We start from the raw sequence: 16,408 nt of genomic DNA, 5'->3' as shown, positions 1-16,408 counted from the left end.
AGGGGAAAAAATAACAATTAAAATAACAGTGCCCTATGATGGAAATGGTGTGACAAAATTAGCACAGCGTGGCAGTATTTTGTGAGTATCTTAAATCTGCAAGGTAAGTATTTTATGAATGTTACATATTAATAAAGTCTCATTTTGTCTGAATTCTCCCACCTTTTAAAATGTATGTCAAGAAACAAGCAACTTTGAAGCTGTGTAGTTAAGTGAGCTGCCAACTGGATTTACAACATTGCCACGTAGGGCATTTTTTAAAACAGGTGAACCAATATAAACATCTTCTCATCTTTTGTCAGGATTAGTCTCGAATTCAGTGACTTTTGAATTATGCCCCAGCAGGACTAGACCCCTCCTGGTCCTACACATACCACAAGGGCCAACCATTTGGAAGTAGCACTTTGATAGAACCCATCAAAAATGCAAGCCATTCTTGCATGAGAGCTCAACTTAAGAGCCATTTACATACTTTGACCACTTACTGACTCTGGAATTTATCCTTGTGAAGTAATTCCAAAAGAGCAAAGGAAAATGCAAGCACATGAAGATGTTAATTGTAGTGTCGCTTACAGTTGAGGAAAATGGTAAACACAATCTGCAACAAGAGGGGAGTGATTCTGTAAATTATGCTGGGGCCCTTGATGGTTCTTTGACCAATAAAAATTATCATTTTGAAGATCATGTGGGACTTCCCTGGTGGTCCAGTGGTTAAGACTCTGTGCTTCCACTGCAGGGGGCACAGGTTCGATCCCTGGTTGGGGAACTAAGATCCTCCATGCCTCTCTGTGTGGCCAAAAAGTTGAAAAGAAGAAGATTGTGTAACAACATAGATCATGTTTACATTCAAGTGCTTCATATCGAAGGAGAAAATGCAAAGCTGCATTGGGACTCTGGTCTCTGATACTGTCAGGGCAGTTTTCCTTCCTTGCTGTCTGGCCCTCCCAACAGCCCTCTGAGGTAGACAGATCAAGGTCATTAGTTATTCTCTCATAATCCAGGCAAGGAAAGAGAGACCACAGGGACTCAGATTCTGAACCAGGGCAGCTCCTGACACAGAACCCAGTGCTGCCTCAGAGGAGCGTGCCCCTGCCTGGGGGCCCACCAGCAAGCCCCCAGCTCCCGAGTGAGGACAGAGTCAGACAAACCCCAGTTCTCACAGACCCTCCCGTTTCATCCAGGAGGGGTGTCCCTGGGCAACTGTTTCTTCCTCCTCAGGCTGGGATTTCCCCTCTTGGGCAATTTGGAAGAACCCCAGTGCCAGGCCCCATCTTGCTCTGAGCTGGTCTTATAGGCACACTTGACCCATGAGATCATGTGGAAAAACCCTTAGAAACTTTATACATACTGCAGGTGCAATTGTTCCTATTATTTAAAACAAGTTGAAATGCGAAATTTTTCCATCATGCAAACATTGCTGGTAATAACATAACAAATGCTCCCCCTCCGTGGCCACCTTAGGAAATAAAACCTTACGGGGACAGCTGGAGGCTCCTGGGTGCCCTGATCCTCATACTGCCCTCTATCTCTGTCACACAGGTAACCCAAACCACAAAGGGGTGTTGATCTGTAGCGTTAAGTAGTATTTTTTTGCACGCCTTTAAACTTTCAGTATGTGGCTTCGTGCTGTCTTGCATTCATTCAGCAAATTCACTCGGCAAATATTTATTGAGTGTTTACTGTATATGAGGTACGCTTTCAAATCGTGGGAACATCAGTGAACAAAACAGACAAGATCTCTACTCTTGTGTACATTCCCATAGGGTGAGCCAAACAATAAGCAAAATGTACGAATTATAGATAAATTATATGTTAGAATGTGAGCGTTGCAAAGGAGAAAAATAAAGTCAGATAGGTGGGGGGTGGGGAGGTTGAATGCTGCAATTTTAAGTAGGATCATATCCTTCTATTTCCTGTTTATTTACTCCATATTAATTTCTTCTTTTTTATGAATGTACCATTTTTATTTGTTTTCTTGGTGATGAACATTTAAATGGGTTTTTTTTGGTCATTTTAAACAATATTGCCATAAGCATTCTTATAAATGTCTCTTTGGATACACTCAGAAGAGATTTAGTGAGGGGCATATATCCTAGTATAAATTTGCTGAGCCTAGGGCATCTTTGACTTAACTTAGATGGTACCAGTGACTTCCACAAGCAACATATGAGGGTCCAGTTACTCTACCTCTTCTCCAACACTTGATGGTATCAGATTTTTAAAAAATACCTGCCAATCTGACAAGTATAAAATACCATCTTTGTTTAAACTGAATTTCCCAGATAACTACAAAGATTGAGCATACTTTCATAAATTTATTCATTATCTGTGTTTTCTTCTTTAATGACTAGGAATTTCATTGACTTCTGTCTGTTGATTTTATACCCAGTAATCTTGCAAACTAATAATTGGTCTGTAGACTTCTTTGGGTTTTCTAAATAATCATATCATCTGCAAATACTGACAGTTTCTCTGTCTTTTCAAATGTATGTCATTCATTTATTTTCTTCTTTATTTATAAACTTCTACTAAATGTAATTATTTAGGAAAAACAAATTTGTAAGTACAAGGCTGAACAAAAAATGTTAGAGTGGGCATTCTTATCTTTTCCTGATTTTAAAGGAAATGTTTCTATTGTTTACACAAGTAATAGTTCCTTTGGATGTTTTTCTAGATATCCTTTATCAGGTTAAGGAACTTCCCTTTTAATTCCAATTTGCTTAAAAGTTTATCATTGGTCAGTATATACTTGTATCAAATACCTTCTTCTGTGTCTACTTAGATAATCTGCTTTTTCTTCTTTAATCTATTAATATAATAAATTACCTTTATAGATTTTCTAATACTAAGCCACCTTAGTATTCTTGGAACAAACTCAACTTGGTTATTTTACACTATCTTTTTTATATACAGTTGAATTATTTTGATAATGTTACTTAGGATTATGACATCTAAGTGTATGAGTGAAATGGACCTGTAATTTCCTTTTTTTATGCTATACTTGTTTAATTTTTATATTATGATTACACCAGCCTCAAAAATTGAATTTGGGAATATTCATTATTTTTATATTCTATAGAATAATTCATGTAAGATTGGGATTGTCTATTTTTGAAATGTTTGTATAATTCACCTATAAGACCATCTGGGCCTTGAATTTTCTTTGTGGGAATATTTTTCAATTATTCCTTCAAATTCTCTAATTGTTTAAAGGCTATTCATAATATCTGGGTGTTTTTTTTCAGTTTTGGTAGGAATTTATTTCTACTAAGACTTCAGATTTGTTGGCATAAAGTTGTTGATAGCATTCTCTTACTACATTTTTTCTCAGTTATCTTTTATTGCAAATACAGCCACATGAAGAGATAAAATCTCCAGATATCTGTCTATCTTTATCTTATTATCTGTTACTCTTTTCATATATAATATCATTTATTTGTATATTTTCTTTTTTTTCTTTGATCAATCTTCCCAGAGATTTTTGTCTTTTCAAAGAATCAACTCTTAGTTTCATTGGTCTTCACCTTCCATTTTTTAAATTCTATTTCATTGATTTCCATTTTGTTGTTTTTAAATCTCTTTCCTTATATTGTTTTGGGGTTTACTGTAATTTTTTCAAACTCCTTACATTTGACACTAAGGTCATTAATTTGCCCTGAGGGTATTTGCCTACCAGCTGAACTGAGCTAAGCAACAGCTGTTTTGAGAGGACTTCGGGAGGAGGGAGTCAGATGTGGAGAGCCAGGTCCCAGGGTGGGGCTGGGGAGGAGTCTAATCAAGACTCTCCACCGGAAAGGACTCCCTCCATACCTAACCTTGGTACAATATTGCTTTCTCTCCAAACTATTAATATAGCAAATTGACTAAAACAGAACAAACCCACAAAGAGGAGGATAATAGAGGAGTCATCAGCAACAGCATTTTGGTAGTTGGAAAGTAGATGGACTTAAACAGGCCCAAGAAAGCCGTATCCCAGAGATGAAGCAGCAGCCTGATTTATACCACAGAACCATGAAGAGGTCTCAAACCAGGTTCATCAGGTATCTCAGGATTGGAGTTAATATGGGGTGATGTGGACAGAGAAAAGATTCTACATGTTTGCAGAGAAAAAGAAGGTATATACAGAGGACTACGACTCAGAATGGCATTGGATTTTTAAAAAACAGCATCAGTGGAAGCCAGAACACAATGGAGTAACAAGTTCAAAATTCTGAAAGAGAGTTTGTGGTTAAATTGATGATAAAAATGAGCAAGCTGAGCCAATGATTAAAACAAGTCAGTTATTACTCCAGGGAAAACAAAATGCTGTGCAGAAAAAGAAAATAACAACATTTTATGCAGCTCATTTGACAATAGATTTACAGCCAGAAAGGGCTTCTCAGGTGGTACAGTGGTAAAGAACCTGCCTGCCAATGCAGGAGGTTCAAGAGAGGTGGGTTCGATCACTGGGCCAGGAAGATCCTGTGGAGTAGGAAATGGCAAGTTGCTCCAATATTCTTGCCTGGAAAATTCCATGGACAGAGGAGCCGGATGGGCTATAGTCCATGGCGTGGCAAAGAGTTGGACACGACTGAGAGATTGAGCACACACACATTATAGTAGGAATAAGGAATGATGAATATTGATCTAATCAGGGTGGCAACTATACTGGGAGGCTGATGACCGGGAGGTATATGTGGGTATGCGGGTGGGTGAGTATAGGTATGTGTTTTATAGCGGTTGTCTTTAGCGGCAGGGGTTGGTGAGAGAGTTAAATCCTCTCTTCATGATGAGAAATCATTAGATAATGCCCAAACCTGAAAATTCAAGAAGTAGCAATATAAGCATGTTCTTTCTGGAAAATATGGTAAATATCAGAAAGATTGAAATCTGTATTTCTACAACTGAGAAAGCAGGGTAGGGTGGTGATAGGGTAAGGGGTTGAGGGAAAGGGGCTTCAGGGAATTGCTGATTTTCATAAGAAACCATGTAGAATTTTTCAACTTTCAAAATTATATGCATGTTTAACTTTGATAAAAATAAAAACTAAATTTTAAAAATTCCAGAAGTGGGATGGCTGGGTTAACAGGTATGCATATTTTTAAGATCTTACTCACAGAGCTAAGTAGTGCACCCATTTTACCCTCTTCCAGAAGTGAATTAGTCTCTAATTTCTAGTCCTTGCCAGTACCATTATCGATTTTCAGATCTCTGCCAGTTTGATTAAAAAAAAAAAAGATATCCTATTGTGGTTTTAATTTGCATTTCTTTGACTTCCAAATAGTTTTACATAGTTAACATTTTTAACCATTTTTAGTTCTTTTTTGATTCATTTCCTGTTACAGTTTTGTCCATTTTTATCTTGGAGTCTTCATGTTTTTCACCATTGGTTTATAAGGGTTTTTAAAATAGTAAGCCTACTAATTCTTGATCTATCACACGTTACAAATATTTCCACCCCCCCATGGGTCCTTGTGCTTATATATATATATATATTTTTTTTTGGCCACAGGTGGCTCAGACAGTAAAGAGTGTACCTGAAATGAAGTAAACTCAGGTTCAACCCCTGGGTAGGGAAGATCCCCTGAAGAATGGCATGGCAACCCACTCCAGTGGTTCTAGCCTGGAGAATTCCATAGCATGGGGTTACAAAGAGTTGGGCACGACTAAGTGACACACTCACTTTCATGTGAGATCTTAGTGCCCCTGAGGCCAGGATATTGAACCAGAGCCGCTTGCATTGGAAGCGTGGAGTCTTAACGACTGCACTGCCATGGAAGTCCTTAATTTTCTTCTTTTGATGTGAAGGGTTTTTAATTTTTATGTAGTTCAGTCTGCCTTTTATGCTTTTTGCCTTGGGATCATGCCTGGAAAACCCTTGCTCGTTTATGGTTTCTACAGCAGTAGTTCACCGAGTCAAAGTTTTCACATTTTATATCTCTGAAATTGGGATGTGTTTATAATCACCAGTGCTCAGGTGGCAGTCATTGCCTGCCTGCCCCACATCAAAATGTGCAGAAAGTGACCTAAGAGTGGAGCAGACTTAAAGGAATGCTGCATGACCACCTGTCTCCTTTTCTCCGGAGTTCTAGCCTGTAGGTGGTGGGTGGAAATGACGTAGGGGCTTTCCTGCTTGGCCCATGAAACCTTCCATAACTCCCTCTCCTCTCTCTCTCTCTCTGCTGTTGGAAGATCTAGCAGTGGTTCTCAGTGATGGCAGAACCGGAGGCAGAGGAGTTTAGGTCCATGAAAAGCCTAATGGGAGATGCTTGCTGACCAGGGGTCCTCATTGTTATTTGTGTGAATAAGAAATAAACTGTTATTGTGTTAAGCTCTTGAGATTTGGGATTTTGTTTGTTATAGCTGCTAACACCGCTGATACCCAACTGATATCCTTGTCTTAATTCTGACTTAAATGTGAATCCCTCTAGATTAGAGTTGAGTGTTTTATCATTGAGTATGATGTTGGCTCCTGATTTTAGATAAACGTACTTTATCTGACACTTTTTAAAAAATATATCAGGTCTTGGTATTGGAGTTACTCTAAGTATATAAAAGCAATTGGAAATTTTTAAACATTCTTAAACTCTGGAAAAAGTTAAATAGCATAGGAGTTAATTATGTGAAACTTTGACAAGATTCATCCTGAGAACTGTCTGTAGCAAGAGTAGAACTTGAATATGCTTTACTTTTTTTTCTTTTAAAATTATTTTTTAAAAGCAGTTTTACATTTATAACAAAATATTGGGAGGAAGATATAGAGATTTCCCACATACCCCTTGCCCCTACACATCCATTAGCAACACCTCCACTATAGTATGGTACAGTTTTAACCAAGTATGAACCTATATTAACATTCTTATCACCCAAAGTCTATATAGTTAACCTTAGGGTTCATCTAAGTATTATACATTACATGGGTTTGGACAAATATACAATGATACTTAGCCATCATTATAATAACATACATCCTAAAAATACTCAGTGTCCCACCTACTTATCTGTCACTCCCTCCCACCAACCACTGAAAACCACTGATCTTTTTACTGTCATCATAGTTTTGCCTTTCCTAGAATGTATTATGGTTGGAATCATAATATATAGACTTTTCAGATTGGCTTCTTTCCCCTAGTAATATGCATTTAAGATTCTTGATTCTTTCATGTTCTTGACACCATAAAATTCTTAGTAGTGAACACAGGCAAAACATCCTCTGACATAAACGACACCAATATTTTCTTAGGTCAGTCTCTCTCTTCTGCATTGAAGATCTATTACGTTCCACCAGACAGAACCACTCAAGGGGCTTTTACCCAGTTGCTTCCACCATCTACCTGTTTTTCAAAGTCCTGCTAAAATGCAGCTCCTCCAAGGAAACTTCAGCTTCCTAAGTCAGAATCAGTTTTGCCCTAGACTGACTTCCCTGGTGGTTCAGTGGTTAGGAATCTGCCTGCCAATGCAGGGGACACAGGTTTGATCCGTGGTCTGGGAAAATTCCACATGCCTCAGGGCAGCTAAACCCATTCACAGCATAGCTTCTGAAGCCTGTGTACCATAGCTATTAAGTCTGCATGCCCTGGAGCCTATGCTGTGCTACAAAAGAAGCCACACCTCAACTAGAGTAGCCCCTGCTCGCTGTAACTAGAGAAAGCCCACGCACAGCAACAAAGACTCAGAGCAGCCAAAAATAAAAAAAGAATTGGTTTCCCCTCTCTCTGACCCTATACACTCTTTCTGTAGCAGGTGGTTTGTACCTCTCCACACTGCATTTAAATGCCAGTAGAGGCAGCATAAGGTAGTAGAATGCAGACAGAGCTAGGCTTGAGTCTGAGCCTTACCACTTCCTAGCTGGGACCCCTTACCCCCATTTAACCTCTCTGAGCATCAGTACTCTCATCTGTAAAATGGGATAATGATCATACCTGGGAGATCATGCCTCCTAGATCCCAGGTGCTAATTATCCTATTTGATTATGTGAGTGTGTCCCCTGCCAGCTCCCAAGGGCAGACTCTAGAGTGAGGGTCTTGGAAGTCCTCAGAAACATTGACTTGAAATCCCGAGAGGAAGCCCTGAGAGGCCACCTGCTAGATTCTGTGCAAATTCCCCTCCTCTGGAGAAGCCCTAGGCTGCTTTCTCACACTCTCATAGGTTGCCTGGCTTGGCCTCCAGCCTGAGGAGTGGAAGAAGGCCAGAACAGGGATAAGCAAAAGTTGCTTCTGCTCAAAAAATTAAAAATAGAATCACCATCTGACCCAGCAATCCTATATCTTGAATATATACCCAAAAGAGTTAAAAGCAGAGACTTGAGATATTTCTGTTCATAAGCAATATTCACAATAGCCAAAATATGGAAGCAACCCAAAGATCCCTCAGTCAGACTTCCCTGGTGGTCCAGTGGTAAAGAATCTGCCTGCCAATGCAGGAGACACGTGTTTGATCCCTGGTCCAGGAAGATTCCACATGCCACAGGACAACTGTGCTCTGGCACAAGAGAAGCCATCACAATGAGAAGACCACTCACCGCAACTAGAGAGTAGCCCCCACTTGCCGCAACTAGAGAAAGCCCATGTGCAGCAATGAAGATCCAGCACAGCCAAAAATAAATAAATTAATAAATTAATTAAAAATATCCCTCAGGGGGTGGATGGATAAACAAAATCTGGTATATATTAATACATACAATAGAATATTATTTAACCTTAAAAGGAAAGGAAATCCTGACACATACTATTAATATAACACAGATGACCCTTGAGGACATTATTTCAAGTGAAATAAGCCAGTCACAAAAAGGCAAATACTGTATGCTTCCATTTACATGAAGAACCTGGAGTAGTCAGATTCATAGAGAAGGAAAGCAGAGTGGAGGTTGCCAGGGTCTAGGGAGAGGGGGCTGCTGCTGCTGCTGCTGCTAAGTCGCTTCAGTCGTGTCCGACTCTGTGTGACCCCATAGATGGCAGCCCACCAGGCTCCCCCGTCCCTGGGATTCTCCAGGAGAGGGGGCAGTGGGGAGTTATTGTTTATTTGAACAGTTTCAGTTTTGCAAGATGAAAAGAGTTCTGGAGATGGCTGGCAGTGACAGTTGTATGACATGAATGGTGAATGTGCCTCATGCCACTGAACCGCAGTTAAAAATGGTTAAGATGGTAAATTTTATGCTATGTGTTTTTGCTACAATTTTAAAAATGTTTTGGGGCTCTGTAGTGGCCCAGCCTGGGGATGTGCAAGGCCCCACCTAGAGAACAGTGCCCAGTGGGTGGCACGCAGCCCTCACCCCCAATCCTCAGCAGACTTTGCCCACTGCCTTCTCCACATGGCAGAGGCCAGGTAGGAGATGGGAGCCTGTGATGTCCGTCCCGCTTCTGATGAGCTGAGAATTGGAGAGGATGGAAACGTGGGCTTTTAAAAGTAGATAGAGAATTAAAAATACAATTGAAAATCCCGCTCAGTTATTCCAAGATTAAAAGCATTCTTTAGAAACTGGGCTTTATTAGAGGATATGCTTCCTGCTTCGTGCGGGAGGGAGGGAGCCAGGTCACCCGTGCTCTTCGTAGGGGGCAAGCAGGTGAAATGATTATGAAATATGTCAAATAAATGGTCTTTTTTTTCTCCCCAGGAGATAAGGAAAGGTAATTTGGTCTGCCAGTCGCGCACACAGAAGACGTCATGGTCAACTGCATTAATACTGAATACTTTGTCCAGAGTCACAGAGCTAGAAGAAATTACAGAGTCTTTCTCCTGTGAATTCCGGCATGACTCTCAGCAGACCTTTCCCCACCTGAATTCACAAAAGAGATGAATAATAAAAGGCAGGGTCTACGGTGGGACCCAGAGCTTGCCAGGCTGTCCCAGGCGAGGTGGTCAGAGCCAGCGCTTCCCTCGCACAACTGTGAGCTTACATCCTAACCATTCCTGGGTCTTGTTACAGCCCAAATCCCAGCTGTTTCCAGTGGTTCCCTGTGCCTCCCTGGCTGGGGCTGTTGCTCCTGTTCCTCTCTCTTCTGTGCTGTCAAAGCCCACCAGCCCTTCTAAATGGGTCCCGGCACCTTCCCCTCCTCTGATTGCACCTCACCTCTGTCTGCAGCTGTCATGGGAATTTTGCATTTGCATCTTCTTTCCCTAATACCCCAGACTGGAGACTCAGCCAGGCAGCCTCCCTGCCAGTGTCCAGTCTGGGGACTGGCACTGACTGTAGAAGGGATGAGTTCCTAAGGTCTCTGCAAGTTTTCTCTTTTATAACCTAACAAAACGATGTGAATAGTGGTTTGGTTTTTTCTTCTCTTTCTTGGGATTGGTGGTGATGAAAGGGTGCTGTCAAGGCTGGGGTGGGCATTGGGATGCTCTTTAAATCCACTGTCAAGTTTCTGAGTTGTAAGAGGCAGTCTTTACCTCCACCCCTTCCAGGAGGGGCGTCAGGGAGCCACACACGGGAACCCTTATCCAGTGTCTGGACAAAGCCTTTTCCTTTCGCTACTTCTGGGGACTTTTTCGGTCTCTGGAATAGTCAGACTTCTTTTCAACGCAGTTATATTCCCTCAGGTAATGAGTAGTCCATTATTTTTAGGCTGTTTTACCCAATTAATTTTATTATCAGTTAATTATGTATTAACAGTTTAAGAAAATGAATATTTGTTCAGTTTCTTAAACTAAATCATTATATATGTATGTATTCCTTTTATGTATGTATTCCTTTTTAAAGATGCATGTCCATTATCTCCTGCAGATGGAGAAGACCAGTCTGGGGCCACCTGGGCCTCTGAAACAGACCTTTCTACAAAGGTGCCTTCTTGGCTGTATGGGGTGGGCGCACAAGGCTGGGAGGGGCCTGGTAGGAGAGGCCCACAGCATGTGGCAGAGACCAGGCATCGCAGGTGACAGGGGAAGGTCACTGTCAGACCGCCGCTGCTTGGTGGTATCTGGGGTGAGACGAGGTGGGGGCAACCAAGAGCCAAGTGTATGAGGGTGTGTGAAGATGAAACCAGCACCTGGAGGAATGCGGCTAAAGGAAAAACCTCCTCTGGTCACTGCTGGGTGGTTGGGTGAAAGCCTCTCGGGTGGCGGCACACCTGGTCCCCTGGGACCCAGACTCACCAAGGTGTGCGACCTGGAGCCAGTCGGTAGGCTTAAGCGGTCTCAGCTCCCTGGTTCTGTAGTAGGTACAGCTGTGTTGTACTCTTCTGACATGCCGTGAGCCCGTGGATCACCGGAAGTTGGCCCAATCTCTGATTCACATAGTGAGGGCAGGCGAAGGCCGAAGCTGCCATACCAGGTGATAGCTGTTCCAGCTCCAAGACCCGGAGTCAGGAGGGAGATGCAACTTCCTTCCAGTGCCCTCTGTGGACGGAGGTGCCCAGTGACCGTCTACACCAGGAGCCAGCAAACTGAGGCCTGTGGACCAGATCCTGCCAGGTTCCTATTTTTGTACGACTTGAGAGCTAAGAATGACTTTTATATTGTGAAGTAGTTTGGAAAACTCAAAAGAAGAATAATATTGGGTGACATGGAAATTATATGAAATTACAGTGTCTGTAAATAATGTTTTATTGGAATGCAGCCAGGCTTATCATAGTGCTTTTCGGCTACAACAGGAGGAATGAGTCATGACACAGTTGATGTGCTAAAGCCTAAAATATTTACTATCTGGCTCTTTACAGAAAAAAGTCTGTTGATTCCCGATCTACCCGTGGCAACTATAAGGGGAATTTTCTTTACAACAAACTAGACGGGACATTCCAGTTGTTTGTTGTCATGAGATTTGATGATAATTCACTTTATAAACATCTAAGCACATCCTCAGTTGGGTCCCTGAGGAAAGAGATAAATCAGATCTAGTTCATACAAGGGAGGTGCCAGTCTGTGGGGCGACAGGCAGGTGTGTGTGTATGTAAATTGCAATATAGAGGGATTAGCTCCACAGTGTATTTTTTCACAAAACTCCTGGAAGCATTGAGGAGGGCTGACTGCCTGGGGAAATTAAAGAGGGCTTTGAGAGGGGGTGATGCCTGAGCACCATACTAGTTTCAGCTGAGCAGAATGTGTATTATGTTGTATACGTCTAGGATGCCACCTCTGGTTACATAGTGCATGCCTGCACAACTGTATAGGGCAGCTCTGTTGAATGGACCTGGAAGGGCTCTTGGTCATAAGTGAGAGGTACCCAACTCACTTGAACCTAGACAATCAAGGAATTCATCGGTTCCTGAAAGGAATTCTGGGCAACCAGGCATGGTTTATGTGGGAGCTCAGGCAATCAGAGCCTTGCCTCTCTCTGCCCATCTCTTGGCTCTGCTTGGCTTTCTTCTTTCCATGAGTTAGAAAAGATGGTGGTGGGCAGCCCAGATACAGAACCTCCCAGCAAAACAAGGCTATCTAGAGGAGGCTCTCTTTTTCCCAAGGATCACACAACAATACCAGAAAAGGATTCTGACTGGCTGTTTGAGTCAGATGCCCATTTCTGAATCAACCACTGTACTGAGGGGCAGGGTGGAGTGGTCCTTAAGATTATCTGCTTCAGAGGGTCAGGGTTGGAGGGTGAAGCTATCATAATTGATAGCCTCATGAAGTTGAGGAGGACTGGTTTCCCCAAGGGAACTTGCAAACAAAACCATATATCCCTCGTGGTCCAGTGGCTAGGACCCTGAGCTCCCAATGCAGGGGAACCAGGGTTTGAGCCCTGATCAGGGAACTAGATCCTACCTGCTGCAACTAAGACCCAGCACAGCCAAGTAGATTAATAAAAATAAAATATTAAAAAAAGCAGATCCACCACAAAGAGTCAGAAAGACCTCTTCCGGCAGACTAGGCAGAAAAAGCCTATAAATAGAACATTGCCAGTTCTATCCTGAGGGTCTCCACCATGCCTAAAGCCATCATGAGTAGTGCCCCTTAAGAAGTACCACTGGAAAATAAATGACCTGTGCAAGTTCGATACATGAAGCAGGGCACCCAAAGCTGGTGCTCGGGGACAACCCAGAGGGATAGGGTGGGAAGGGAGGTGGAATGGGGCTTCAGGATAGGGGGAACACACGTACATCTGTGGCCAATTCAAGTTGATGTATGGCAAAAGCCATCACAATATTGTAAAGTAATTATCCTCCAATTAGAGTAAATTAATTAATTAAAAAAAAGAAGTACCACTGGGCAGCCCTGCCCATTCCAGTCTGTGATGACTGCTGACCTCTGAACCCAGCTGGGGAAGAAAAAGCAAGCATCCCCCTCCCCACCTCTTCTCGAGGCTGTCAGAGCTCAGAGCATGGCTGGAGTTCACTTATTTGATCTGTGGAGCTCTTTAAAATAACAAGATCACCCACTGATTGGGAGACAATATTTACCAAAGACGTATCTGATAAAGGACTGATACCCAAAATATACAAAGAACTCTTTTTTGTTGTTGTTTTTGGCCGTACTGCATAGCATGTGGGATCTTAGGTGCCTTCACAGGACCAAATTTGTACCCAGTGCAGTGGAAGTGCAGTCTTAACCACTGGACCACCAGGGAAGTCCCACAAAGAATTCTTAAAACTCAACAACAAGAAAACAAACTACCCGGTTAAAAAATGGGCCAAAGACCTCAACAGACACCTCATCTATTGAAGATAACAGAAGACTAAGAAGCCTATTAAGTGATGCTCCACAGGATATTCCATCAGGGAAATGCAAGTTAGAAGAACAAGGGTCTTCCCTGGTGGTTAAGAATCCACCTCCCAATGCAGGGGACACGGGCTCCATCTCTGGTCAGGGAACTAACATCCCACAGGCCACAGGGCAACTCCTGAGCCTGCAGGCCTCAACTAGAGAGAGGCCTGCACACCACGGTGAAAGATGCCGCAACTAAGACCCAATAAAGCCAAAAACAAATAAATATTTAATTAAAAAAGCAACAATAATTACAATTACACACCAATTAGAATGACCAAAATCCCAAACACTGACAGCATCAAATGCTGACGACGAGGAGGAGCCACAGAAACCCTCCGTCACTGCTGGTGGGAATGCATACCCATCACTTTGGAAGACAGTTTATCCATTTCTTACAAAGCCAAACGGGCTGTTACTATAGGATCCAGCAATCACACTCCTTGGTATTGACCCAAAGGAACTGAACCTATGCCCACGTGGAACCCTGCACAGGGATATTTATAATAGCTTTATTCATAACTGCCAAAACTTAGAAACGAGCAAGATGTCCTTGAGTAGTGAGTGAATAAATAAACAGTGGTACTTCCAGGCCGTGGGATACCATTCAGAATTAAAAAGAAACGAGCTCTAAAGCTATAAATAAGACTAGGAGGAATCTTAAAGGTATGTTACTAAGTGAAAGAAGACAATCTCCTAGTCTGCAAAAGTCAAAACTCTGGAAACAGTAAGAGATAAGTGGTTTTGGGGTGGAGGTGGGCGGGAAGGATGAACAGGCAGAGCACAGAGGATTTTTAAGGCTGTGAAGATACTCTGTATGGTACTAAGGTGATGGACACATGTCACTTAACACAGAGGATATAACACCAGGAGTGAACTCTGCGGCTGACTGCGGACTTTGAGCGGTCAGTGTGTCAGTGCAGGTTGCTGCCGCTGCTGCTTAGTCGCTTCAGTCCTATCTGACTCCGTGAGACCTTAAGGACTGCAGCCTGCCAGGGCCCTCTGTCCATGGGATTCTCTAGGCGAGAGTACTGGAGTGGGTTGCCGTGCCCTCCTCCAGGGGATCTTCCCGACTCAGGGATCGAACCCAGGTCTCCTGCATGCACGTAGATTCTTTACTGCTGCCACCAGTGTAGGTTCACCCTTGGTGAGAAGTGTGCACTCTGCTACATGACGCTGACCGTGAGGGAAGCTGTGCGTGTGTGCAGGAGAAGGCATATGAGAAGCCTTTGTACCTTCCTTTCACTTTTGCTGTGAATCTAGAACTACTCTAAAAAAAATTGAGTCTCAAAAAAATGATAACAAGAGTTTCTAAGTTAAAAGGAAACACCTTTCTTTTAAAAGCTCCTTCACTCAGCCACCAACCATGGGAATTAAGTTTTGTAGTGCATTTAATAGACAATGAACACTGAGCAAGGTCACAAATACACGTTGAGATTACAAGACAGGACACCGAGCAGAAACCAGCAATCACACGCAGCCTTGTGATGGCTGCCTGGCCTAGAGACACACATCTAACATCATTCTGGCACATGCCAGCCGGCACCTCTCTCACTGCCTCCTATGCTTTGTACACAGCATCGTTTCTTAAAGGTGGGTCACTGCAGGGCAGGAAGAATGACGCACGTGTGCCTCGTGCATTTCTTATGTATTTAAAAATATATGTAAGGGAAATTCCCTGATGATTAAAACTCTAGACTTCCACTATAGGGGGATGGGTTCAATCCCTGGTTGGGGAACTGAGATCCCACATGCTGAGTGGCATGGCCAGTTTTTTTTTTTAATTAAAAAAAAATAAAAATACATGTGATATGGAGATAAGACGTATAGCAGTAGCCCGTGCACACCCATGCTTATGGAAAATACTGGATGGGAACACACCCAATATCTCACGGACATTATTAATGGATGCCTGGGGGTAATTTTACTTTTCCCCTTTTCCAAAGGTTCTGTGATGCTCTTATGTCACATTTACAGAAATGCCTTTTTATGAAATACAGTGTGGGTTGGTCTCACTTGGGACTCTTATGCTGGAGGTGGCAACAGACCCAAGAACTTCTTTGGAGGAGTCCTGATCATTCATGCTGTCACCAGAATAAGACCCTCTTGTGGCCAGAGACAAGCTACTGTCACAGGCAAAAAAAAACATCCTTTGTTCACACTTTGACCCCACAAATGAGCAAACCTCGAAACCCTTTTTTCCCTGCTCCACAGTACTGGGACACCAAGAAATTTTCTCACGTGCCCCTCCTTTTGGACCACCTGCTGGCCTGGCTGGGTCCCCCACCCGCCCTCCTCCATGATGCTTCCCCCTTCCCCGCCCCCCGTCCACCTCAGCATATGCACACCCCCAAATACTGCAGGTGCAGCTCCAGTCCTGCTCCTCCAGGAAGCAGCTCTGGCCTCCCCACTGCAGACTCTTCATTCGGAGCTTCTAGAACACCTCCCTGGACCACACTCAAGTCTCCTTCCCACCGAGCAGAGTTCACGCTCGTATTTCAGTTCTGTGCCCACACTTTGGGCTCAGTGAGGACAGAGTCACCCTGGGCATCTTGGCTTCACGCAGCCCCACCTCAGGGACTGCAACAAGGGCAGGAACAAAGGAGAAATCACAGAGAGAGAAGTTTGGAAATGATCCAGTGTAACCCTTTTGGTTCATAAAAGGGGAGAGTCAAGGTGTGCCTGGTCCACATTTGGTGGCAGAGACAGAGTTGGGAGTCGTAGACCTTGAGCTGCATCCAGGGTTCCTCCCACTAGTCACCCAGCCTGCGGCGAGGTTGGGGACTGGGCTGGG

At 43.1% G+C, this 16,408-nt stretch overlaps 1 long non-coding RNA gene and 1 other non-coding gene across 2 annotated transcripts in view; one reads left to right on the top strand and one right to left on the bottom strand.

The window, feature by feature from the left end:
- The window catches only part of LOC120851364, a 43,940-nt gene that overhangs the window by 962 nt on the left and 26,570 nt on the right, over positions 1 to 16,408 (bottom strand). The gene's annotated exons all lie outside the window — the stretch shown is intronic.
- On the top strand, positions 694 to 766 carry TRNAG-UCC. Its single transcript has one exon. It is a non-coding gene; the product is annotated as a tRNA-Gly (tRNA).

The sequence above is a fragment of the Oryx dammah genome, unplaced genomic scaffold, assembly GCF_014754425.2.
Source record: "Oryx dammah isolate SB20612 unplaced genomic scaffold, SCBI_Odam_1.1 HiC_scaffold_1, whole genome shotgun sequence".
Lineage (NCBI taxonomy): Eukaryota > Metazoa > Chordata > Mammalia > Artiodactyla > Bovidae > Oryx > Oryx dammah.
The sequence above is the reverse complement of the archived record's forward strand: the minus strand, read 5'-3'. Positions and strand labels throughout refer to the sequence as shown.